The sequence below is a fragment of the Aethalodelphis obliquidens genome, unplaced genomic scaffold (genome assembly GCF_003676395.1).
Source record: "Aethalodelphis obliquidens isolate GAN/ISIS:26980383/991018 unplaced genomic scaffold, ASM367639v1 scaffold62, whole genome shotgun sequence".
NCBI lineage: Eukaryota > Metazoa > Chordata > Mammalia > Artiodactyla > Delphinidae > Aethalodelphis > Aethalodelphis obliquidens.
Genome location: NW_020838006.1, coordinates 7,065,007 through 7,089,784, shown reverse-complemented (window position 1 = coordinate 7,089,784; position 24,778 = coordinate 7,065,007). Strand labels below are relative to the sequence as shown.

At 36.6% G+C, this 24,778-nt stretch overlaps 1 non-coding gene across 1 annotated transcript; it reads left to right on the top strand.

Annotated features, from left to right (window-relative positions):
- Positions 1-7,486: 7,486 nt before the first annotated feature.
- On the top strand, positions 7,487-7,589 carry LOC113610343 (U6 spliceosomal RNA). The gene has a single exon (XR_003429052.1). It is a non-coding gene; the product is annotated as a U6 spliceosomal RNA (small nuclear RNA).
- Positions 7,590-24,778: the final 17,189 nt, after the last annotated feature.

The following is a 24,778-nucleotide window of genomic DNA, read 5'->3' as shown; positions in this document are numbered from 1 at the left end:
CTATATGCTATCAATCTTAGAAAGGGATAGAGTGGGAAGAGAAATTTAATTGGCCAAACTGAGCCCATAAGTAATTAGTAGAGAGCGAAGCAAAGAATACCTGGCTAAAGAAACAAATGTATTATAATTAGGCCAATTATCCTAGATGTAGTTCATCAGCTTGTAGTGATAAAGGCTGTTAATGGGCTCTGTCACTGACAGCATTACTTTCTAATCTTAATCCTTTCTAGGGTTATTAGCTTTAAAGCTACTTGCACAGAGATAAGTTAATTTATACTGAAATTAAATTGAAAAATAACAAGTAATGATTGTTGCATTTGAGCAGAACCTTATAAAGTTTCTTTCATGCTGACAAAACTCACTAAAGGCAGTGAAAAATGTCCAAGACTTTTTGAGCAGGTGAAGGAGAACTAGAGAAACACTTGTTAAAGGAAACAGTTATAGATATTCTTAAGGACAGTTATTAAATTTATAGTTAATATAATTTAATGAAGTGGTCAATAGCTATTTTATTCATTTTAGGTGTCAGCACACTATGTTCTGTCTGCCATTAAGAAAATTCTTCAAAAGGTCAACTATGAAGATCACTAAACATAACCACTGCTCTATACCCAGACATATAGTACTAAGACATCTGCACAAATTTAACAGAATCTTGAACTATGGCCGCTATTAGTCTCGCTCAGCCAGAATTCTTTATCTGAACCTGAGAACAAAAAATGATTTGAGTGACAGATTTTTAAGTTCTCCTAAGAATGGTGCAAAACTAGTGCCTGTCTAGATGCATAGAAGTTCATTCATTAACATAATGGATGATTTAGGACATTAAAGCATAGTCCTCTCAAGAGTCATAGTTCAGAAAGTTTGCTAGACATTGGAAGTATTCTTAGAGATACATTTGTCTGACCCTTTACTTAGGTACTTTTATATTTACCTGTCAATACATACTGAACCACTAGTTTGTGTATAGATTCAACTGAATCTAGGTTTAAAAGTACTGTGTTTAATATATGTAGAAATAGAAGGTGACCTTAACTCATTCTCATTCCACTGAGGAAGTTTTTGAATACTTCACCATGGAATATCATAATTTCCATAGTTTGTGTGTGTGTGTATGTACACTATTTTCTACAATATATTAAGAAATGTTCTATCAAGTTCTAATACACTAATACCTTTTTTTTAACATCTTTATTGGAGTATAATTGCGTTACAGTGTTGTGTTATTTTCTGCTGTATAACAAAGTGAATCAGCTATACGTATACAAATATCCCCGTATCTCCTCCCTCTTGTGTCTCCCTCCCTCCCACCCTCCCTATCCCACCCCTCTAGGTGGTCACAAAGCACCGAGCTGATCTCCCTGTACTATGCGGCTGCTTCCCACTATCTATCTATTTTACGTTTGGTAGTGTATGTATGTCCATGCCACTCTCTCACTTTGTCACAGCTTACCCTTCCCCCTGCCCGTGTCCTCAAGTCCATTCTCTACGTCTGCATCTTTATTTCTGTCCTAGATTCTTCAGAACTATATATATATTTTAGATTTCATATATGTGTGTTAGCATATGGTATTTGTTTTTCTTCTCTTTCTGACTTACTTCACTCTGCTAATACACTAATACCTTCTTTCAAGAATGAATTTCATCAAATGATTTTCTGTATCTATTGAGATGATACTGTGCTTTTTCTCACTTACTTTGTTACGTGGTGAAATATAATGGCTCATTCTAAGACCTTAACTGAGATATAGTGTACATATAAGAAATTTGGCATATTAAAAATATACCATTTGATAAGTTTTAACCTATGTATACACAATTGAGACCATCACTACAATCACAACGATGAACATATCTATCATTCCTGCAAGTTTCATTGTACTTCTTTGCATTTCTCCATCCGACCATAGTAAATAATTTTAATATACATCTATTAGTAACTCAACAAATGCAAAAAAAGTCATGTACTGGAGTTGAGCAACATGAATAAATGTAATTGATGGGCTCAGCACACCTCAAAACTGCAGAATACATTTATTTCAAGCACACATAAAACATTTACAAAACTTAAGAATATGCTGAGCCACAAAGCAAGTTTCAACAAATTTCAAATGACTGAAATTCTGTTGAGATGTTCCCTTATGAAAACAGAATGAAGGCTTTATGTCCACTCTACCACAAAAGCACAGACTTAAATATTCACCTCTAAGCCATCAGAGATAATCAAATGCTCCAGGAAATATGCCATAATCAATTCTCAGTACTCTTCTACATTCGCTTTTTCTTTCAGTCTCTAGCCTCTGAAGGTTGTCTTATTTTACTCTAGATCATACATTTCATCTAGGACTTTTTAGGTGTCCCGTATCAATACCGTTTCTCCAGTCATCTCAGCCACCCTGTTACTAGAACTGAAAATCCAGTTTTGTTACTTTAAAAGTCACAGCTGTCAAAACTAGAATCTAACATATAATTTTAAAATACAGAAAAAAAAAACCACAACAACTTCTATTTCTGAGTTCCACACTCTCCCTTCACACAAACATAAACTATAGTTTAAGTGAATACTTAATTATACACTGGTAAAGTTGCTAGAGAACTTGGCAGACGTGTTACTTTTAGAAGCACTCCACATAGATTTGTATATCATGTTTTACATAATGAAGACTACTTCCCCACCTCCTACCAAAGCAAAGTAATAATAATGATAATAATATGCCTCTTAAAAGAAAGATGGGGATACATCAGGAGGGTTTAGTGAGCTGATACAAGGAACAAGTTAAGGGTGTTGCAAGTCAAAGGGAGGGTGGTGGATACACTCTAGATAGAAGGTAAAAGACTTAAGATTTTGCAGCCCCAATTAGATTATGAGTATACTGTTGCTTAAAAAGATCACACATTCTCTGCATTGTTGAGGGAAAGGCACAAAATCTAAACATATGACTGAATAGTCTTTCCCCTGATTGCATCCATGTGGAGTTTCACGTATGGCTGTGCTCAACTTTGCGATCTCCAAATTAAGCTATAATTTTAGAACACTGTTTGAGAAACTGTCTGGGCACACGGGCAATGTAACTTATTTTTCCTATTGTTTGAAATGAAATTATCAGAGAAGCAGAACTTCATGCTTCCAAGCTTTAGTTTCTATTTGGTTTCTGTTTCTGAAAATGCTGACTTGCTCAAGAATGCCTCATTAATCTTTTTATCAACATACGCTAATCTGATTAATTCTACCTGCATGCTTAGGCATGTGGCAAGGTGCCTCATTTACAAAAGCACCTCCCATGCAAGACACAGGAAATAATCTTTCCTTTGTAATGATTTTGGCAGAGGTGACTCTATGCCATTTCTGAGTCTAAACTTTAAGACCACTGGTAGCTTCTCTCTTGGTCTCTTGGGACCTGAGCACCAGTAAAATGTCCCATTATCCTGCTGGAGAAATAACATGAAGAATCCCTATGACTCCATCATAGGGAGAAATTTCATCTGAGATCAGCCTTGAAGACAACAGCCATATGACTGAAGCCATCTTGGACCTTCCAGACAAACCCAACTGTCAGTTAAACAGCACTGAGTTTAACTGATACCTCAATACCACAAGGAGCAGAAGAATTGCTCCTCTGAGCCATGCCCAAATTCCCAGCCCACAAAATCGTGTGACTTAATAAAATTGTTATTATTTGAAAGTAGTTTGTTTAACAGCAATAAATAAATGGAACACCTGTTAAGGAGAACCTATCTACTTTGTCAATACTTGGAAAATATAATTATCTTGGATATGGAACTTTCCCCAGCAACTACATTGTTCAGGAGTGAAGTAGAAATTGGACATTTGGACAAAACTAGCTCCTGAGATGAGCAGAATTCAAGTCAAACAGCAGAAGATGTTACCTTGAATGAGATGATGAGTAATCACACATTTTAGCTTTTCCAAGCCAACTGTCATCTCTGGCAAAAGCAATGCAAGAGCCTCTTTCTAGTGTAACCACAGTCCTAATCATGTTACCAATTAGAGATCTGGACTCATGGAATTTCATTTGAGAAGTCATTGATTTTTTTAATTGCAAATGCCCTGTGTAATAATGTTAGTCACTATTATTAGTTCCCAGTTACCAGAACTGGGGCAATATACAAGGATATCCATAAAAGTAATAGACCAGAAAGCATTATGCCACTTATTAAACTACTGTTGTTCAGTTCAAAACCCACCCATCCTCTAGAGTCCTCTCTGATGTTGGGGCTGGGAATCAACAATTATATTTTTCCTTTTAAGGTGGCTTCCTGCTGTTGTGTGCCAGTAAGGGCGCTAGGCAGAAGAAGTAGAGATTAGCTCCTTGGTTGCCTTATGGTTCCTGTAAGCAACACATCAGCAACAGCTCTGCAACGTGGCAGCAGCAGTTGGTTTAAGTAGAAGGTGGATCCAGGTTTTAGCTTCTTTCAGCCCTCTGAAATCCATCGTCTCAGAGATACCAGCACAAGCCAGAGATATCGGGTTTGTGGATTTTTCTATTTCTCCCTGTGAGGCTGAAATGTTTTTGCCACGTGTATATTGAGGCTCTCTTACTAGGTATGCTCACATTTAATATTAGTATATCTTTCTGGTAAACTGCTCTTTTTATCACCATAGAATGTCTCAACTTATTTTTGGATGACAACTCTTGTCCTAAAGTCTTCTTTGTCTAATATGTTTCTTACTGTTATAATGTGCGTGTCGTATCTTTTTCTATCCTTTTGTTTTCAACTTACCACATTGATAGCATAGGGTTCAGTCTCTATTTCTTTAATCCTGTCTGAAGTTCTCTGCCTTTTAATTGGAAGGTTTGGTCCATTTACACTTAATAAGATTACATAAATCTGAATTTATGCTTCCCATCTTAGTCTTGATATATGTTACCGCCATCTGTTCTTTGTTTTATTCTTCCTCCTTTCTTATCTTCTTTTTTGTTATCTTTTTTTTTTAATGAAGACCTAGACTTATTTGTTTTTTGAAAATTCTCCTGGTAAGATAAGGTTTAACCTTTCACTTCACCTCATCATGAATATTCTCTCATTCAGCATATTTCCTCCAGTTTGTTTTAAAAAGCATCAATTTATCCATCCTGGCATATCTATATCAATGGGATGCAGATGAGGGGAGAGACTGCTCGTACACCATTAGTCATCCTCCACTTGCTCTGCTCTTGTGTCAGCATCTTTTATCTACCTTCTTGAAACCATGTATTAATGCCATACATTGTCAAAGTGAGTGGTTCATTTATCCAATATAATATCAGGAAATATACTGTCAAGTGCCGTGCCTAATCAAGTGCAGCTGTAAGACTGCAGTCTAGTACTTCTGTTAAAGAAAATGCAGTTAGCCTGGCATAGTTTAGAATTCCTGAGACTTTCTCTCTTCTTGTTCTACACATTCCCTAAGGACTATTTCATCTTCTTCTGTGGGTTCAGTGACCATTCATTTGCTGATTGCTACCAAAAGTATATTTTGTGGTCCTAGCTTTCATTCCTGAGCTTCACCCATATTTCCAAAAGCCTCCTAGGCATCTCCACATGGATGATATAGGTACCACAAACACAGCATATTAAAATAGGAACTTATGGTCTTTCCTTCAAACCTACTATTCAAATTCCTCATTTCAAGTAATACATTAATCATTTACCTAGTTTCCCCAGCTAACAATGTTATATTCATATGGTTCCTATTTTTCCCTTATCTGTATACACAACTGATCTTTAATCCCTATTTATTCTACTCTTCTGCATAATTCCCTTTCATTTGTGCCCTTATGATTCCCACAGCCCCTACCATCATGCAGGCCTTAATGTCTCACCTAAAGCATCTCAACCACTTATTAACACATATCTCCTCTCCACTTTCCAGCCCCTATCCCACCAGCAGCAGCATTACCTAGCACTAAACAGAAACACAAATTCTCAGCCACCACCCCAGACTGACTATATCAGTAACTCTGTGAGTGCAGTGCAGCAATCACTGCTGATTCTAACGATGTACACTCAAGTGTGAGGACCACCGCCGGACACTAAAGATGATTTCAAACATTTCCTTCCACCAACATGTTATCTTTAAGGCTAGTATTCCTCTTAATGTTTACTTAAATTATTGTCTATATTTTTAAAGTAAATCCAATTTTATCTTTGGCTCTTCATGATTACTAATAATTCTTTTGGCAAACACTAGCATCTGAATCAACATCTAAGTATGCTCTGACACCAGAGTTGTCAACAAATGACCTACTCCAGCAGTCAGCACACTTTGATACAGAGGCCAAATCCAGCTCATCCTCTGTTTCCACAAATAAAATAGCATTGCAACATAATCATGCTTATTTATTGGTGTATTGCCTATGGCTGCTTTTGTACTATTGTGGCAGAGTTGAGCAGTTACAACAGACCCCATATGGCCTGCAAAGCCTGAAATATTTACTATCTGGCCTTTTACAGAAAAAAAGAGAAGTTTGTTGACTGACACTGTCACCGTGTACTCATTCAACATATATTTATTCAAATATGCTATTAATCAGGCACTGTTTCAGGCACTGAGAAACAGGCCATGGCAATTATAGGACATATATTTGAATGGGTGGTGGTGGTGGGTAACAATAAATAAGCAAACATGTAAGTAATTAATAAGTCCAGAAAGTGATTTGTGCTGTGAAGAAAATAAAGTGGATGCAGTGGTAGAAAGGGAGTGTCAGAAGGCAGCACCATCGAGTTAGGTATCAAGAAGGTCCCTCCGAGGAGATGGCATTAAGCTAAGACCTCAGTGAAAAGGATGAAATGATGACAAGGAACAAGGTGGGCTAAGTTCTTGGGATGGAAAGGACTTGATTTGTCCTAAAACCATAAAGGCCAGTGTGGAGGAAAGTAAACGCTGGGAAGAGGTCCTGGCTAAATGTCTGTGACACGTCTGATTGTTGATAAATTGCATTCTTCCATTCCCACTGAGCTTCATAGAAGGAAGTGATATTGACTAAGGTTGCTTAGTATTCTTTCGTGTTAATGATTTATGTTGGTTGCAGTGTAAGCATAAATGATTTTTATATCAATGTTGAAAAAATTAAGAACTTCTGATTAAAATGAAAAAAACACAAAGAACAAGATTTATGTCCCCTTTAGATACCAGGTTGAAATACTGCTCCTTATTCATCTCCACCTTGATCAGGCCGTTTAAGGTGATGGAGTTAAGCTAGACCTTAAAATTTTCCTCTCCCCAAACCTAGTGACACGAACAAGTACAAAACAAAACAAAAAAACAACTTAAAGACTACCAGTGGAATAAAGAAATGAGTTCTGATGACTTGAACATGAGCAAGAAATAAGTTTTAAGAATATACACAAATTTTCTTCTACATTTTCATGGAGAAAATGTTGGGAGTAGGTGAATAATGGAGGGGATGGTGGTTTGTTGAGAAGAGGAAAATATGTTAATGAAACACTGAAAATTCTCATTAAGAATCAACAACTTAGGTGCTTGCTTTGGCAGCAGATGTATTAAAATTGGAAAAATAAAAAGAAGAGTAGCATAGATGATGTGTGAGAATGACATGAAAATTCATGAAGTAGTCCATATTTTTTTAAATGGGCAAAGGGCTTGAATAGACATTTCTCCACAGATGATGTACAAATGACCAAAAATCATGAAAAGATGCTCAACATCACTAATCATTAGGGAAATACAAATTAAAACAAAAATGAGATATTACTTCACACCTATGAGAATAGCTACATTAAAAAAAACCCCAAAAAACAGGAAATAACCAGTGTTGGTGAGGATGTAGAAAAACTGTAACTCTTATATACTGTTGATGGGAATAAAAAATTGTGCAACCACTATGGAAAACAGTATGGAGTTTCGTCAAAAATTTAAAAAGAGAACTATCATATGATTCAGCAATTTCACTTCTATATCCAAAAGAATTGAAAGCAAAATCTCAAAGAGATATTTGCACACTCATGTCCAGAGCATCACTATTTGCAGTAGCAAAGAAGCTGAAGCTACCCAAGTGTCAATCAATGGATAAATGGATAAACAAAATGCTGTACATACATACAATGGAATATTTGTCTGTCTTAGAAACTGAAAGGAATTCTGATGCATGCTATAATATGGATGAATCTTGAGGACATGATGCCAAGTGAAACAAGCCAGACACAAAAAGACAAGTACTGTATAATTCCACTTTATACGAGGTTCTTAGAGTAGTCCAATTCAAAGAGACGGAAAGCAGAATAATGGTTGCCAGGGGGCGGTGGGAGGGGAGAATGGGGTGTTATTGTTTAATAGGTAGTGTCCGTTTTGCAGAATAAAAAGAGTTATGGGGATGGATGGTGGTGACAGTTGCCCAACAATGTAAATGTACTGAACACACTATTGAACTGTAAATTTAGAAGTGGTTAAGATGATAAATTTTAGGCTATGCATTTTTTTACCACAGTAAAGAAAAAGTATCAACAATGTGTTGAGAGGAAGGAGACATGGTGTCAACAGATCAGAACAGAGCCTGTGATAGTGTAGATCAGGTATAAGAGCTAGGAATTGTTGACTTGTTAAGACCACATGAAAATATTATACAGATTTAAGGGATTTATTACTTCTCAGGTGGGGTGAAGAGATGAAGAGCACAGAAAATCTTGCCCTCTGCAACTGCTCAGATTGAAAAGACTAATAAAAAACTGCTTTCCCTGGCTTTTTAGAAAGGGCAAATGCTAACTACTCATACATAGATTCTTGTCTTCTCCTTTTCAAGTATGTTGTGAGCCAGCATCTTGAAATTAGCAAAACGTAACCACACAGCAATTAATGATTTGACTCTGTTTTGTGGTTAAAGGTAATTTCCGTCATGTGTTTATCTGATATAGCATTATCAGCACTACTTTAAAAATAAACAGAGGGTCAAGGAATTGAAGAAATATACATGGTAGGAATTACCAGTGGAAGAGATGAATAACTGCTTATTTCTCTCACGTTCTAAATCTTGAGTACATGGTACTACAACGTTATGTTTCTTTTCTATAACTTCTATTAGAACCAATCTTCTTCATGCATCTGTGTGGGCTTTGGAAATGCAGAAAATAAAACATACCAATTCATGGGAAGCAGCTATTTATAAACTCACTTAAACTCCTTTCCATATGACTCACCCAGGCAGTTCATTCTTTTAATTTTTTTTTCCTTTGAACATTTAATTTAATTAATTAATTTATTTATTAGAGTAAGTCCTTGTTGGTTATCTATTTTTAATATAGCAGTGTGTACATGTCAATCCCAAACTCCCAATCTATCCCTTCTCCCCCGGTAACTATAAATTCATTTTCTAAGTCTGTGGGCCTATTTCTATTTTGTAAATAAGTTCATTTGTATCTTTTTTTTTTTTTTAGATTCCACATACAAGCGATATCATGTGATATTAGACAGTTAACTCTTTACTGCTTTCCTCAACACTGGCTGTAGTCAAAAACTTCATAAATAGCTATGCTGCAGTAGACAAAACCTTGCCTCGGAATACAAAAAGATGTGGATTCATTCATTACCTGGTTCTGCCAAATATGAAGTACATTAGTGTGGGCAAGATGTAATCACTGCAATTAAGTTTCCTCATCTGTAAATGAGTCCATGTACCTCATAAAGTTGCTCCAACAGTTAAATGAGATAACATATGTGCAAGCACTCAAACAGTAAAATGCCATGCAAATGTAGGCTATAATTGTCATCGAAGTCCCCAGAAATCTGGGAGGAAGTACCTTAATCAAGAGTCAGAGTACACAAAGAATACGTTTAAAAAAATCCTAAAAATAGCATCTTTCAATGCATTATATATTGAAATAAACATTCAGAGATTAAAATATGAGGATATTTCCTTAGTAATTTATTTTGAGAATAGTAGAGAAATAAGAGAGCTTTCTGCTCTCAGAATAGTTTTTTTAATATTCTGAATATTTTTCAGAATATTCAGTGTTCTAGGCCTTAAATTCTTATCAAGGAAATATTTCTTTCCTTCTTTCATGCATAAGAATTATAACTTAGAATCACAGAATTTCAAGTTGAGTCTATAAATATTTTATTTATCTATAACAGTGAAATAATGAAAACCTTGATTTTGATAGATTCGGTTCCGCTTAATGCTGGAAGATCAGAGGCCAATCTGGATTCTAATCATTTCTGTAGATGATTTTGTTCAAATTCTTAAATTTTTATAACCTCATTTTTCTATCTATTAAAGCGAGGGGCAATTTGTTCCTGTCTTAGTTTAGATTCTCCACAAACAATGCCTGAGGCATAGATTTGGGTGCAGATATTCTATTGGGGAGGTAACTGCAGAAAGAAGAGTGAGGAAGATAGGATAATGAAACAGTAAGGATGAAGACAAGGAAAGGGGCATCTGTGACCCTAAACTAAAGCTCCATGACCCTCGGAATTGTCCAAGGAACCATGTGGAATGCTTCTTCAAAAAGATCCCTCTAGAGGGAGGAAGCTGAGGGGTTACTCCCAAGTGGCATCTGTATCCTGGTTGGGTGGCTAATAAGGCTTTAGGCTGAAAGATAGAAAAGCAGAAAGCCACCAGAGCATGCATTCGTGGGGAGGTGCTGGCAGAATGCAGTGAAAACAAGTGGGCTGGGTGGATGTGGGGCAGGCACAAAAATGTTTCCTACCTTATTGGTTGCTATGAGGATTAAGTAACTTGATACGTACGTACTTAGAAAGGTGCCCTGCACATTGTAAGAGCCGTTAAGTGGTAGCTGAAGTTTTTCCTAGACTAAGAGATTTGTTTATAGATATTACTAATTGGTAAGGGTCTTGCTCTTTTCTATGCCTTCTTTCCTGTACTCTATTGCTAAGTATATCTTTCCATGCTTTACATGATCACTCTTCCCTTACCATTAGCATTTTATAAAATGTATTATCTCATCTATGTTGTCTTATTTAAATGGCAATCCATTTGAAAAACATGATCAAGTGCTTCATTCAATTTCACATAACTGTGAGGACCTAGAACAATTTTATGTATAAAAAGATGTTTAATAAATGTTATGTGTTTCATCATGGTTATAAAATGAATGTCTTTCAATTGCCCTCACCACTGAGTTTTACCTGTGTTTAAAACACATGGCCTTATTACTTCAATGAATATTCAAATTCATAGCTCCCATTAGCATTGCAGACAACTGCTGGCCTAGTTTTCCTGGATATTAATGGAAGTTCAGATCTTTTAATGAGCTTAATACAAGAAGAATTTTGGTATTCACATAAACTATTGCCCCTCTCTTAGCCTAAGGCTAGAGAGAAAATAGTCACCATTACAAACTAGACAGATAACTTCAAAGATACTTAACTGTCAGAAAAGTCATTACGACACAATCAACAAATGCACAGTCATTTTTGGTGTATTTCACGCACCAGTTCTTGGACACCACTTTCTCTTGGTCTCCTCCTATCTCACTGATAGATCCATCTAATTCATCTAATGCTATTTTTCCTTGTTGCTTTGGTTTTTAATTTGTGGACAACATCAGGGCTCAATCTTCGGAAGGATTCTCTATTCCATCAATCTACATTCATTCTCCAGCCCAGGCTTCTCTCCTAAACTTTAGGTGCATATAAGTTAACATGGTCTCAATATCTCCACTTCAATGGTACCGTGGTAGATTTTCTTTTTTTTAAGCCACCATTTTTTCCCTGTGTAGCGGGTTTTAGTTTGAATTGATGAAAATGTTTGGAATTAGATGTGGTGGTTGCACAAAATTGTAATACACTAAATGCCACTGAATTGTTCACTTTAAAATGGATAATTTTAAGTATGAGAGTTTCACCTCAATTAAAAAAAAATGCTTCAATGGGTTCTCATGTCACTCAGAGCAATTATCAAAATCCTCACAAAGACCTCATGTTCCTAGAGGCTGTAGCCTCTGCTTCCTCTCATCCTCTGCTCTCTCTTCTCTCCACCATAAGTTTCGTCACTATTTGTCAAATATTCCTGGTACTCGCTCATCTTAAGAGTCATGCGTTCTTGATTTCTTTGGTCTGGATTGCCTTTTCCCTAGATATTAACATAGCTCACTTTCCACTGCCTTTCAGCTATACAGATGAATATACAATATTTTTTCTTTAATTTTGGGGTTTTGTTCTGGTCTATTTAGTCTGTATAGAAGGGAAGGAAGTAACATGCATGATGTCAAAATGTTGGGAATACCTAGCTCCATCTGGATAATTTTCCCTGATCCTGGGTAGGTACATGATGATCTAATCTGCCAAAACCTCTCAAGAAAAAGAATATGAGACCTCCGGAGACAAACATGTACACATTGAAAGTGAAGATCACAAAGGAAGGCTCATTTTCTCGTACATGCTGATGATGTCCTAGGTGCCTGGGATATGTGTTGTTATGGTGATGAGGGGGAGATGAACTAGGACAGGATTGTAATATTGTATGGGCACATTTTAGTTTTGTCTTACTCAATTCTACTCTTGAGAAAGGCTATAAACATTCTAGATCCTGATTGCATTGTACTACCAGACATCATGGCATCTTTAAAATTTTCTTGATCCACACAGGATTTAGTTCGCTACATGTCACTTTAGAAACTCAGAAGAGCTATTGAAATTAAGCACGGTCCCCAGAGGAGGCAGCAAAATGTATTTCATGAAATTAGCTGAAGACAATTAAAGGTTTAATACGTGCAACCCAGCCCATAGTAAGAGGCGTCTTACTGGAAGATATACATGGAAACAAAAGCTGGAAATTCATTCTAGTTGGAGTGGAGAATACCATCTAATTTATAAGTAGTGATAATCCAAGTCTACCTCAGGCTATAGATCTCAACACCTATATTCATAGTTTTACAAGTATTCTTTCTATTTTTGTTCCTCTTTCTTTTTGTCCCTGTATGGATAAAGGCATTCTATAAATTCCCCTAGATATTTACATGTTTCCGTGGATGAAAACTGCTTGTTTCCATACCTTGGTAAGTATAGCAAGTGTTATCAGTGAGTCACCTGTGGACTGGTAGTGAATCAACTCCAAATTCAGGGAGAGTGATGGCCCTGGTACCAATAAGGCATGGGATTTATGAGAAATGGAGTCCAGTATATTCAGGGATCATTTTTCCATCTAGAAACTCTTTTCCACCTTCAAGACTATTTATTTTGTTTGATTAGATATCCAGGAACTCAGCTCTGAGTTTAAAATGTAAAATGTGTTGCTCTTTCCATGTGTCCAGTTTCCCCTTGACTTTTTAAAAATCTCTTGACTAAAACAGAATATTTCAACTCTTATAGCTCTCAGTGTATGATGGAGCTTATATAACATCCTGTGTAGGCAGAGTTTTACCTTAAGCCCAAGTCTGTAGCTGATGTGAATACTGATCACCACACTACCAGTGAGATCTACACACAGAACAGCAGCAAATTTCCCGATTCAAGTGTAATCACTTATTTTGTATATGCATATGCAGGTTAATTTTTCAGAAAAAGTACATGTTGGGCCTAGTTGAACAATTATTCCCTTGTTTTAAAATTCCTTTGAAAGAAAAGAAAAAAAAATAGTTTTCAAGCTTTTGAACACATGTCCTATATTTACAACCAGCAGTTTTGTTTAAGGGTTTAGCTCATTATTAGCTTCTAAAATATATGACAAACCACAATTAAATTATTGGAACAAAGAAACAAGGATACTCTGTTATATAGGTTGTAGGTATCCAATAAGTGTCTGAATATATGTTTTAAAATTATGGGTCACTTTTGACACAGCTAGGCATTTAGTAAATATTTGAATGAATGCAAGAATAGAGAGAGTATGACTTTAGTATGTTTCTCTCGATCAGAGACTGAGTTCTCTTGACTTCATTCTTTTCACACACAATAACTTTCTCTGTGGTATGACTCACACTCAAAAGCCAGAAACAAATATCTATATATCCATCTTATTTATCCATTCATCCATTCAATCATTTGTTTGTTCAACTAACTGAGGCATTCAACAAATATTTATGAGAACTGACGATGCCAAGCACTGTTCCAGGTGTTGGTAATCAAGGATCATGGAACAAATGAGGACAGTATAGCATGACATGAACTAAAACGAGGGAAAGTACGAATTGTATGTGACCTCATAGTAGGGGCAAATAATCTCCAGTTGGTGAATCAGGTCAGGCTGTCAGAAATAGGTAACATCTTAGTAAGTCTACAAGTGAGTAGGGGTTAGACAAGTGAGTAAAAATCTTGGATGGCCAAGGACATTTCAGATAAAATAGAAGGAATAACACACATTTTAGCACATTGGGGAATTGGTGGGAATTCCCTATAACTATAGCACAAAACCCAATACTATGAGGGTTCAGTGTTCAAACGGGACCTCTTTGGAAGCAAACCAGCGGTTTTGCAAACCATTTTCTTCCCCCTGTGTTCGCATAACATTTTATTTATAGTTCACTTAGCAGATTTTATAGTGTATTAATAGTTTTTTCCCTTTGTCTGTCAAGATAAACCTTCCTAAGTACTGACTTCATACAGAAGTCTTGGGATCGTGGAAAAGAAGAGCAGTAATGACTAGCGATTAGAGCGATTAGGATTCATGTGTGTTTACTATGATTGCTCTTATAGAATATCTGATTTCTTCATTTCTAGAGCCTCTCTGTCTGCGTAGGCCTTCCTAAACAGATTGTTCCCCACTGGCTTCCCTGATTTTCTCACCTGGGCTAAATGTAACCTGCTTAAAAATCCAGAACCTGCTCCTGTGTACTTTAGAAACCTGGGCCATGACAAAATGCTTCCTCTAAGATAGGTTAGATGTGCAGCTTGGGAAAGTAACTGAGTAAAAGCCCTATTTCAGTTAATGCAAATACACTCAGAGAAGGAGTTAAGAACCTATGAGAACTTTCTAACGAAGGAGCTGAAGCCTCAGGGCCACAGAAGAGTATATGAGAGTTGGAGAGGACATCAAAGGCTTTGGGTGGGGCAGAGCATCTAGAGTGGTTTCAGCTGATGGTGCTGAGGACGATAGAAGGTGGGGGAGTTTATACTTCAGGCAGTGAATGATGGACATGGTGGCAAATTAGACTCAACAGTGCCAGATGTAGAGCCAATCTAAGGTCTGGGACTTACAATGCCCAGACTTGAGAGCTGACTCCCAGAGAACCCAGAAGCCGCTCTGCCCAGATGACCTAGCTTATAATTGCAGATTAAAAGCAAGTCTTGTGAAAATGATGATATCTTGAGCTTTCCTATGGTTGTTATGTGGCCTTGACAATGACTATACCATGCAGTCCAAATATGCTTAACATGATTTTAAGTGTCCTCAGACACCCGTCCCAGCTTGGTGTATTCCAGGGCTTTACTCACAAACGTTGTGTTCCATTCAGACAAAACCACTGCTTATACCCGTAACACCAATCCATTTCCCTGCCCGAGGGTACTGAACTGGTAGGGTTTGCTGTTCTGATTCCCTTTTCACGAACTGTTTCCAATTCTACCTTCTGTGGTAAACTTTGTGCAATGTACTCTGTGCTCCAATAGTGCTTTGTATAACAGATCGCTGTGGTTGCATTGTCATCCATATACATGTTTGTTTCCAATAACCAGTCTTTTTCAACTTTACTATTTTTCTGTTTTAACCACAAAGTTCACTTATGCAACATACTCCCCAGGGAGTATTCAACATTGCAAGCTATTTCTCATTCTATCTCGATAATGCAATTACTTCCACATTTAAGACAGTGTATTAGAATCATGGGAGTGAAAATTACATTATTGAAAGGAAAACCTTGAATTTACTTTATATAATAGGTAAGTCACCAGTGAACTTTAATGTTTTGACAGATAATGGGAAGGTGTTGTGAAATGCCTTATAACTCACCAGTTAGAGGATGAGGATGCCCAGTGACAGCTGCCTTTGTGCTGTGTCCCAGGCTAGATATAGCTCCTGATATACTGTCAGAGCTCAGCACATGTATGCAGAATGATTTTAGGGAAAAATGAGTGAATTAACTACTTGGTTTGTTAACATTATATTCTCATTTGAAGCTATGCTCAAGAGGACACAACTTCTAGGGAACCTGACGACATCATCGAAGTCCTGAATGTTCTGAATAATTAGATACCTGGTTCAAACCCCCAAAACCTCGAATTAAGAATCTGAAATCATAGGCTGTGAAGATGAGGTGCCTGTGTATTATAATGTGTATATAGACCTGCGGTGCAAAGGATACAAACAAAAACTCCCTTATCTCTCTTGCTGAGTTTCATTCAGGGAAAACATAGCTGTTTAGCACAGAAACTTCAACCATCATGCAGTGGGAGATGCAGACAGTGGCTGTGTGTACAGAACTACTGAAAATGCCTTGAACCAAGGGCAGGTCATCAAAGGCCAGGGTGAGAATTACGACCGCTGGACCAGTATGACATAGACCTTTCAGGAGAATGAAATGTCTTCATTATGAGCAATCCCTCTGGGCTCTTCCAATTGAGATCACTGACTCTGACAAGAACCCATTTCAGTTCCTTTCAATTGAGGACAATGTCAGAATGATGAAACCACAGATTTTATAGAGAGTGAGAGGAACAGAATATTCTGCACTTTGTCAGTCTTGGTGTGGAGCAGTGGGTGGAGCAGGAGAAAGGCTTGGGGAGCCTATTACCTGGGTTTGTTGTCCAGCCGCACCACCTCCATGCAGAGCAACACCGGGAATGCTACTTAAAGGGGCTGTCACTCTCCTTATTTGTGATGCCTAGATAACAATGCCTGCCCTGGAGGGGTGATGTAAGTGGCAGTGATAATGGTCAGTGTGTCAGACACTGCAAGTGTTTGACAGCACAGAGCTCTCATTAACACTGAAGAAGTGCTTCGACTATATATAAAAGAAGGAAAATATATAGTGTGTCCTCTTTGAGAAGCAGTGGGTTTTCATCAATAGTAGAGACTTGAACTGGGCAGCCAGAATACCCTTTTATCTCATGAGTGAACTAGAAGAGGCTCACCAAGTCACTCTGTTGGGTTAAGTCGTTGCAGCCCCATCCTAGTATTCCCATGCAGCATCAAGTGTTCACGATATGCCTGATGAGTTACTCCTCTGCCATGTTAAATCATCAGTGCTTGTTCTATGCTTTTTCAAATTTTTTCAAATTTTCTGATTTTACATTTTTCTGTTAATCCGTATTCATTTGTACCAACTCAATCAAAAGATTTTTCATCGCCTTTTCCTAATCTTACCACTTCCTAACGTGGGCATTTCCCTTAAATTTCCTCAAAAATGCCTAGAGCCCAGAGCTAACTTAGGTTCTCAGGGTCGTTTGATTTTTGAGGGCCTTCTCACTCATCTTCAGGCGCTTTTGTGTTCATTTCTGCTTTTTCTTTCCCACAGCATGGCTGTAAATCTACGGTTTTCAGAATGCAATGTTTTTCATGCTGCTTACTGATTAGATGAGAAAAGACACCAACTAGTCTTTCCAGCATTGAGAAAATTTTAGGATAGCTAAGGGCAGTGATCTCTTTCATCAGGACTGCTATCACACTGTCGGACTTCTCTCTCATTTGAACTGCAAGATGTGTATAAGTTCTCGAGCTAAGGCCTTTGAGTTCTTTCTCTTTTTTTGAATACTTTTTTTGAATTTTATTTTTTATACAGCAGGTTCTTATTAGTTATCTATTTTATACATATTAGTGTATATATGTCAATCCCCATCTCCCAATTCATCCCACCACTGCCACCCCACCCCTCCCCGACCACTCTCCCCACTTGGTGTCCATACATTTGCTCTCTACATCTGTGTCTCTATTTCTGCCCTGCAAACTTGTTCATCTGTACCATTTTTCTAGGTTCCACATGTATGCGTTAATATATGATATTTGTTTTTCTCTTTCTAACTTACCTCACTCTGTATGACAGTCTCTAGATCCATCCATGTCTCTACAAATGACCCAATTTTGTTCCTTTTTATGGCTGAGTAATATTCCATTTATATGTGTACCACATCTTTATCCATTTGTCTGTCGAAGGGCATTTAGGTTGCTTCCATGATCTGGCTATTGTAAATAGTGCTGCAATGAACATTGGGGTGTATGTATCTTTTTGAATTATGGTTTTCTCTGGGTATATGCCCAGTAGTTGGATTTCTGGGTCATATGGGAATTCTATTTTTAGTTTTTTAAGGAACCTTCCTACTGTTCTCCATAGTGGCTGTATCAATTTACATTCTCACCAACAGTGCAAGAGGGTTCCTTTTTCTCCACACCCTCTCCAGCATTTGTTGTTTGTAGATTTTCTGATGATGCCCATCCTAACTGGTGTGAGGTGATACTTCACTGTAGTTTTGATTTGCATTTCTCTAATAATTAGTGATGTTGAGCAGCTTTCCATGTGCTTCTTGGTCATCTGTATGTCTTTTTTGGGGAAATGTCTACTTAGGTTAAGAACTCTTATCTCACCCCACCCACTGCCCTTTTGAGCCTAGGTCTCCCCTTCGATATTCATAGTCCTGTTTTGATACTTTTGCCTCTTTGTGGTTTTTATACATTTTCTCTGACTTTAAGAGAATAACATCATTTTAAAATCTTTTAAACAACTCATTAATAATTTTGTTAATCATAAATAATAAATCCTTTAAACAAAACAGAACCAATATTAACCCATACTGAACCCCATTAGTCATTTATATAATCTCCCACATAGTTTCACCACTCATGATGAACTTTAACCTATTTCCAAAACCATGATTTAATAACTTTCTTTGAGTGATTAATTTTTCATGCACAAATGGGTGACTCATCAAATTAGAAATGAACCTAATGTCCAAATGTTTGACTTTTGCTATTTGCCATCCAATTTCTTTTGTGGGTGTGTGATGGCAAAACTATGAATTCATACGGCCTGCTTTATTCATATTGAAGGCACTCTGCCAGTTTCCCATTCTTAATATTTTTCGAGGGTATTCAATACTACATTTTACTGATGGTTACCTTCCTGGGCAGAAGTTTCTAGTACCCTCAAGAGTCTGTTCTCTCCATATTCTCCAATATGCTAACATTCTTTCATTTTCTAAGAATAAATATGCATGGCTCAGTAAATATGCTGGCCAATCCCCTAAATAACTCAGGGTGATACGGATCTTCCAACAACTGCCAAGTAAGGAATTCCCTTATCTTCATGTTGGTTAGAGCAATTTTTGCAATGTCTTCATTACTCCCTAATTGTCTATATTTCTTTGCTTCATTTCTCTTGTTAAAGGCAGATTTTAAAAAATGAGTTCAATAACTCAGCCATTTTAGAGTCATCATTAATTTCATGCCCTTCCTCATTAATTAGTGGACCTATTTTCTTGTGGCTTTCTTCTCCCTCTGGGTTTAAAAAAAAATTCTTCTCGTTTATTTTAACCCTTTAATCACACTCCACCATGACCTTTATGTCTTCCTTAGCAACACAAATAACATCTCAGTGAAAAATGCTTTTTGTTCTCTAGTTCCTCATCATTCCTGAAATAAGTGCTCTTTTTTTTTTTTGCTCTGAAAAGTTGCAGCATTACTGATCAAATTTTAAAAGGCTTCTTATTCAGAGGAAATTTATAGGTAATTTCTTTAAAGAAATGCTAAAAAATGCTGTGTCTTCTACAGTAAGGCAGCATTTATATCTTTGAATTAAAATGTTGAAAAAAGGCCTAAGAACAAGCTTTTTTTTTTTTTTTTTTTTGGTAAAATTGTTTTCACTTCATCATACATTAAATTTCTGCAGCTCAACAACCCTCTCACCTTCAAAGTGGTCTTAGTGTCATATTAACAGTCCATACTTCTCCAGAATTCAATAAAAGCCATGGCACCATTTTTTTTCTTCTCCTATGACATGTGTGGTTTCCCAAATATTAAGATAGTTTACATAATACATGAAAGTATGAATATTAAAAATGAAAATTAAAAGTATGCTCTTATAATTTGAATGCTGGAATACAAATTAGATGCTCAGCTCAATATTTTAACCATAATTTCGACTTTCTGAAAATATATCCTAAGTTAAATGGTTTTCTATTTACCATGGTCTTACCTGAGGGGTCAGTAGTGTGAGTGCCTACATGCAAGTTCTCTGTAGCATTTTTCATTCTTTCAAAATGTCACTGTCTTCCATTTCCTTCCTCTCATTCAACTTAAAATCTGTTGTTTCTATGCTAATATCAGCATAGTAACATGAAACAGAAATGAAACTGAAATTCCCCTGACCTGGATGTATATCCCAATTGTTCCATTTCTAGGTGTAAGCTATAGAGCAGCTTACATAAAGTTCTAGAGATTCAGTCTCAACTGTAATATGGGAATTACTGGTAACTAGCCACAACAAGGGGCACTGTAAAGCTTAAGTAAAATAATCAACAAATGTTCTCCTGTTGTGGTTGTTTTGTCAGTGGTTTTATGTGTTCCGTCTTCTTTAATCTATGGTATTTTTTTTGAGCTAGTTGGATACTGAAATAATAATGAAGGAAGTAAAGCACATAGAAAGTGTGACTTTTCTTCATCATTAATCTGTCAGTCACAGAGTTAGGTCACTACGACATCAAGTTTCAAGCTCCAAAAGATCTTAGAAATAGTTCAGTTCAACTCCCTCATATTTTTAGAAGAGGAAAAATTTCTAGAACCCCAAACTCATCCAGCCTCACCATCATCTCTAACTTCCTACTGACTCTCAGAAAGAACCATTAGGGGACTAGAATAGGAGAGAGGTTTCAATACCAGAAAATGCCTTAAATTGGTGAGAAAGTTACTGCAGACTTTTCAAATCATTATTATAAAAATCTATTCCAATGACACATTAACAATTTCCACGGATAGTTGGATGAATCACAAATATTCTGTAAGCATAATCTAAAACAGCTTTCCCCATAGTTTGTTTCAGGGAACAATATTTCTACAAGAAGTTACACACAGAGAGATTGCCTTGAAACTTCAGAGATGCTGAACTGAGCTAAACCAAACAAGTCTGCTACTTCCTGAAAACTCTAAACATCTTAAAAGAATTGTGCTGCTTGTGTGTGTGTGTGTGTGTGTGTGTGTGAGAGAGAGAGAGAGAGAGAGAGAGAGAGAGAGAGAGAGAGAGAGAGAAACAGAGAGAGAGAGACAGAGAGAGAGGGAGAGAGAGGGGATGAGAGGGGATGGGTGTGCTTGGGGTATTACAGTACTGTGTTGTACACAAAGTTAATTCACCATAAACTGTTTGAGAAACACAAAAATTGTCTTTTTGTCTGCACAACTCAGAACATTTGCTTAACCTGTCAGTAGATGATCACAGTAAAAAAAAAAAAAAAAAAATCAATGAAACAGGGTATTTGACATGAATATAAATAAGAGCAAACAGAATTTTTTGAATAGGTTTCTAGACTTTTCTACTAGACATTTTGGTATCAGGAAGAAACTGTCACTGTCATCTTAAAATAATCTGATCACACTGAACTTTTAAAAATCCATCTACAAAAAATGTGAAACTAAAGTTTTCACCTTTAATCTCTTGACATTTATGGAACAAGATGATGCAGCTGTAATGAACCTCACCACTGACCGTTTCAGTAATGTGGGGAGGCATCATTAGTTTATGATAACAAGGGGCGGGGTTGTCAGGCTTTCCCCCGAACTGAGAAGGTGAAGTCTAATTAGTCATATAACTGTTTTATTTTCCTTGGTAATGAGCATATGCCAAGGAGCTGATTGCAAAAAGGTACATTTTTTAGAAATCTAAAAAATACATCAAATGTGAAACACAGTTGTTTCAAAATCTCTTCTCCAAGACCCACGTTGATTTTCACACCATATTAATTAGAAGAGCTTTAAACTCTGCAGCTTTTTTTTTTTTTTTTGGAGGTTTAAAAAACTCTCATAATCTAACCTATATTACCTTGTACCTGCCTTTTCCTTTTCAGTCAGGGATATTCATAAATATAATATGAACTGCTATGACTTTCTAATAATACCCAGCAAATGCTGTGTATGCAATAGGATCTTTAAAATACCCAATAATTGGATTTCTCATGAGTTGGTAGGCGGGAACACAGGCAGTAGGTATTACCGGTTTCAAATTGTCTACATTCCTGTAAGTGGCTAATATTCTGCCTCCATAAATAAAGGGATATATTATAACATTCCTCTCTGGCAGTTCTTAGGATGAGTCTGAATCTTTCACCCCTTTTTGACAGGATCTAATTTCTGTTCTTTTCAGCAGCTCCACTGACCTCCTATACTCTCTCCTGTGCTGCAGAGTTTCACGTGGCTGCTGCTCTCCCAATCTCCATACATTAAAGATGCATTTATACTTTTTTTTTTTTTTACAGTGCTCTGAACATAATTACAAAAGCTTTGAACCTAGAATCAAAAACGAGTGGTTTGATCACATAAAAGCTAATTTCTGAAAACCACTACACACAGAGATTCAAAGTCAAAGGGAGGACAAACTTAGAACTCTTCAGGTGCAGCCAGGGGGGAAAAAATATTTTCTAAACCGACCCACAGAAAAGTTTTTTATGCGCAGCAATTCAAGACTCTGGCCACATCTACCTATTGTTGTCTAAGCCTGTTGAAGTCCCATTATTCAGTCTGCTGAGTTTTTTCATTATAGGTAACTAATGTGCCATTTCTATTTAATAACATTCTCCTTCAATTTCCTTTTGTAATTGGAGTACATGATCAACCATTTAATCGAAAAAAATTTAAAATGTAATATAGCAGCCACTTTTAAGAGTCAAAAAGCAAGTACAGAGCTCTCTTACTGTTATCCACAAATGCTTCCAATGTACTCAGTGTGATAATCTTATCATTTGCGTGCAAATTCAACTCCAGTAACTGCAAGGAGGGTAACAGCTGGCTGTATTTGTTCCCTCCCTTTAAACTCTAAACAACAAAGTTTTGTATCCTATTGCAGGTAAGAGAAACTCTGCTCGAAATGCTCTTCCCTTCCAACCCTTTACCTGATGACTTACACTGCTCTTTCAAGACTTCTCATGCTATCACCTTTCATGGAAATGTTTCCCTCACCTTTTGGTAAGGTCAGAGATACTACTTCTGTTTTTCAAGATAGTCCCTGGGCTGCCCATTACCAAATCAACCCTAATAACATTAGTTTCAATTATTTCCTTGTCTGTTTCCCTACTAAGCTCTGAATTTCTCATAAATATATATAAATCCTTTAAGGCACAAAGCTTTTTCTGGCTGGGGGCAGAAGATGTCAGAGATTCAAGGTGTAAGAAGGACTCAACTCACTTTCTAGTTTAAAGATTGGAGAAGCTGTGTGAGATGGAATACAGATGGCCTATATTACTGAGAGAATCCCCCAGCTGAGAAACAAGAACCTCTGTCCTACAACCACAAAGAACTGAACTCAGCCAACAATCTGAGTGAGAACATGGAAGTAAATTATTCACCAAATCGTTCTGATAAGAGACCAGCCCAGATGAAACCTTAATTTCAGCCCTGTGAAACCCTATGCAGAGGGTCCAGTCAAGCCCACCTGGATTCTGGTCTACAGGACTGTGACCTAATAAATGGGTATTGTTTTTATTCCACTAGGTTTTGGTAATTTGTTATCAAGCGTTAAACAGTTATATAGATTTATTGCTTATTATCCTAAAATTTTTATCAAATGAGAATTTGAGAATATACTAAATGTTCAAAAGCTGTTGATTAGGCTAACCAAGAAAAAATAGAGAGAACAACATATTACTAATATCAGAAATGAAAGGGGGAACATCACTACAGACCCCATGGACATTAGAAGGATAATAAAGGAATATGAACAACTCTATGTCCACATATTTGATAACCTGGATGAAAGGGAATAATTCCTTGAAAGACACAAGCTGCCAAAACTCACACAAGAAAAACTATAAAATCTGAATAAGCCTTTACCTATTATAGAAATTGAATCAATAATTAATAACCACCCAAAAGAGGAAGCACCAGGCCCATTTGAGTTTACTGGTGAATTCTGCTAAACATTTAAGGAAAAAATTATACTCTTTCAGAGGACAGAGGCAGAGGGAATACATTCTAACTTACTCTGTGATGCCAGCATTACCCTAATACCAAAATCAGGCAAAGATATAACAAGAAAAGTATAGACCAATATCTCTCATAAAGACACATAAAAAAAATCCTTAACAAATTATTAAATTGTATCCAAGAATGTACAAAAATAATTGTACATCACACCAAGTGTGATTTATCCCAGGTATGAAAGGCCAATTCAACAGTCAAAAACCAATTATTGTAATCCATCACATTGACAAGCCAAAAAGATAAATCACATAATTACATCAATAGATGTAGAAACAGCATCTGAAAAAAACCAACACCCATTAATGATAAAAACTCTCAGTAAACTAGGAATCAAAGTGAATTTCCTCAACTTAATAAAGACAATATACAAAAACCTACAGATAGCATAATACTTAATAGTAAGAAACTCTGTACTTTTCCACTAAAATCAGATACAGGGCAAGAATGTCCCCTCTCATTATTCCTTTTGAGCACTATACTAGAAGTTCTAGCTAATGCAGTAAGACAAGGAAAGGGAATAAAAGGTATACAGATTAGACAGGAATAAATAAAACTGTCTTTATTCACAGATGACATGACATGATCACCTTTTATAGAATCCAAAAGAATTGGCCAAAAAACCCCCCTAGAACTAATGAGTGATTATTACAAGGTTGCAGGATACAAGTTAATATACAAAAATCAATCACTTCACTTTATACCAGAAATGAACAAGTGGAAGTTGAAATTAAAAGCACAATACCATTTACATT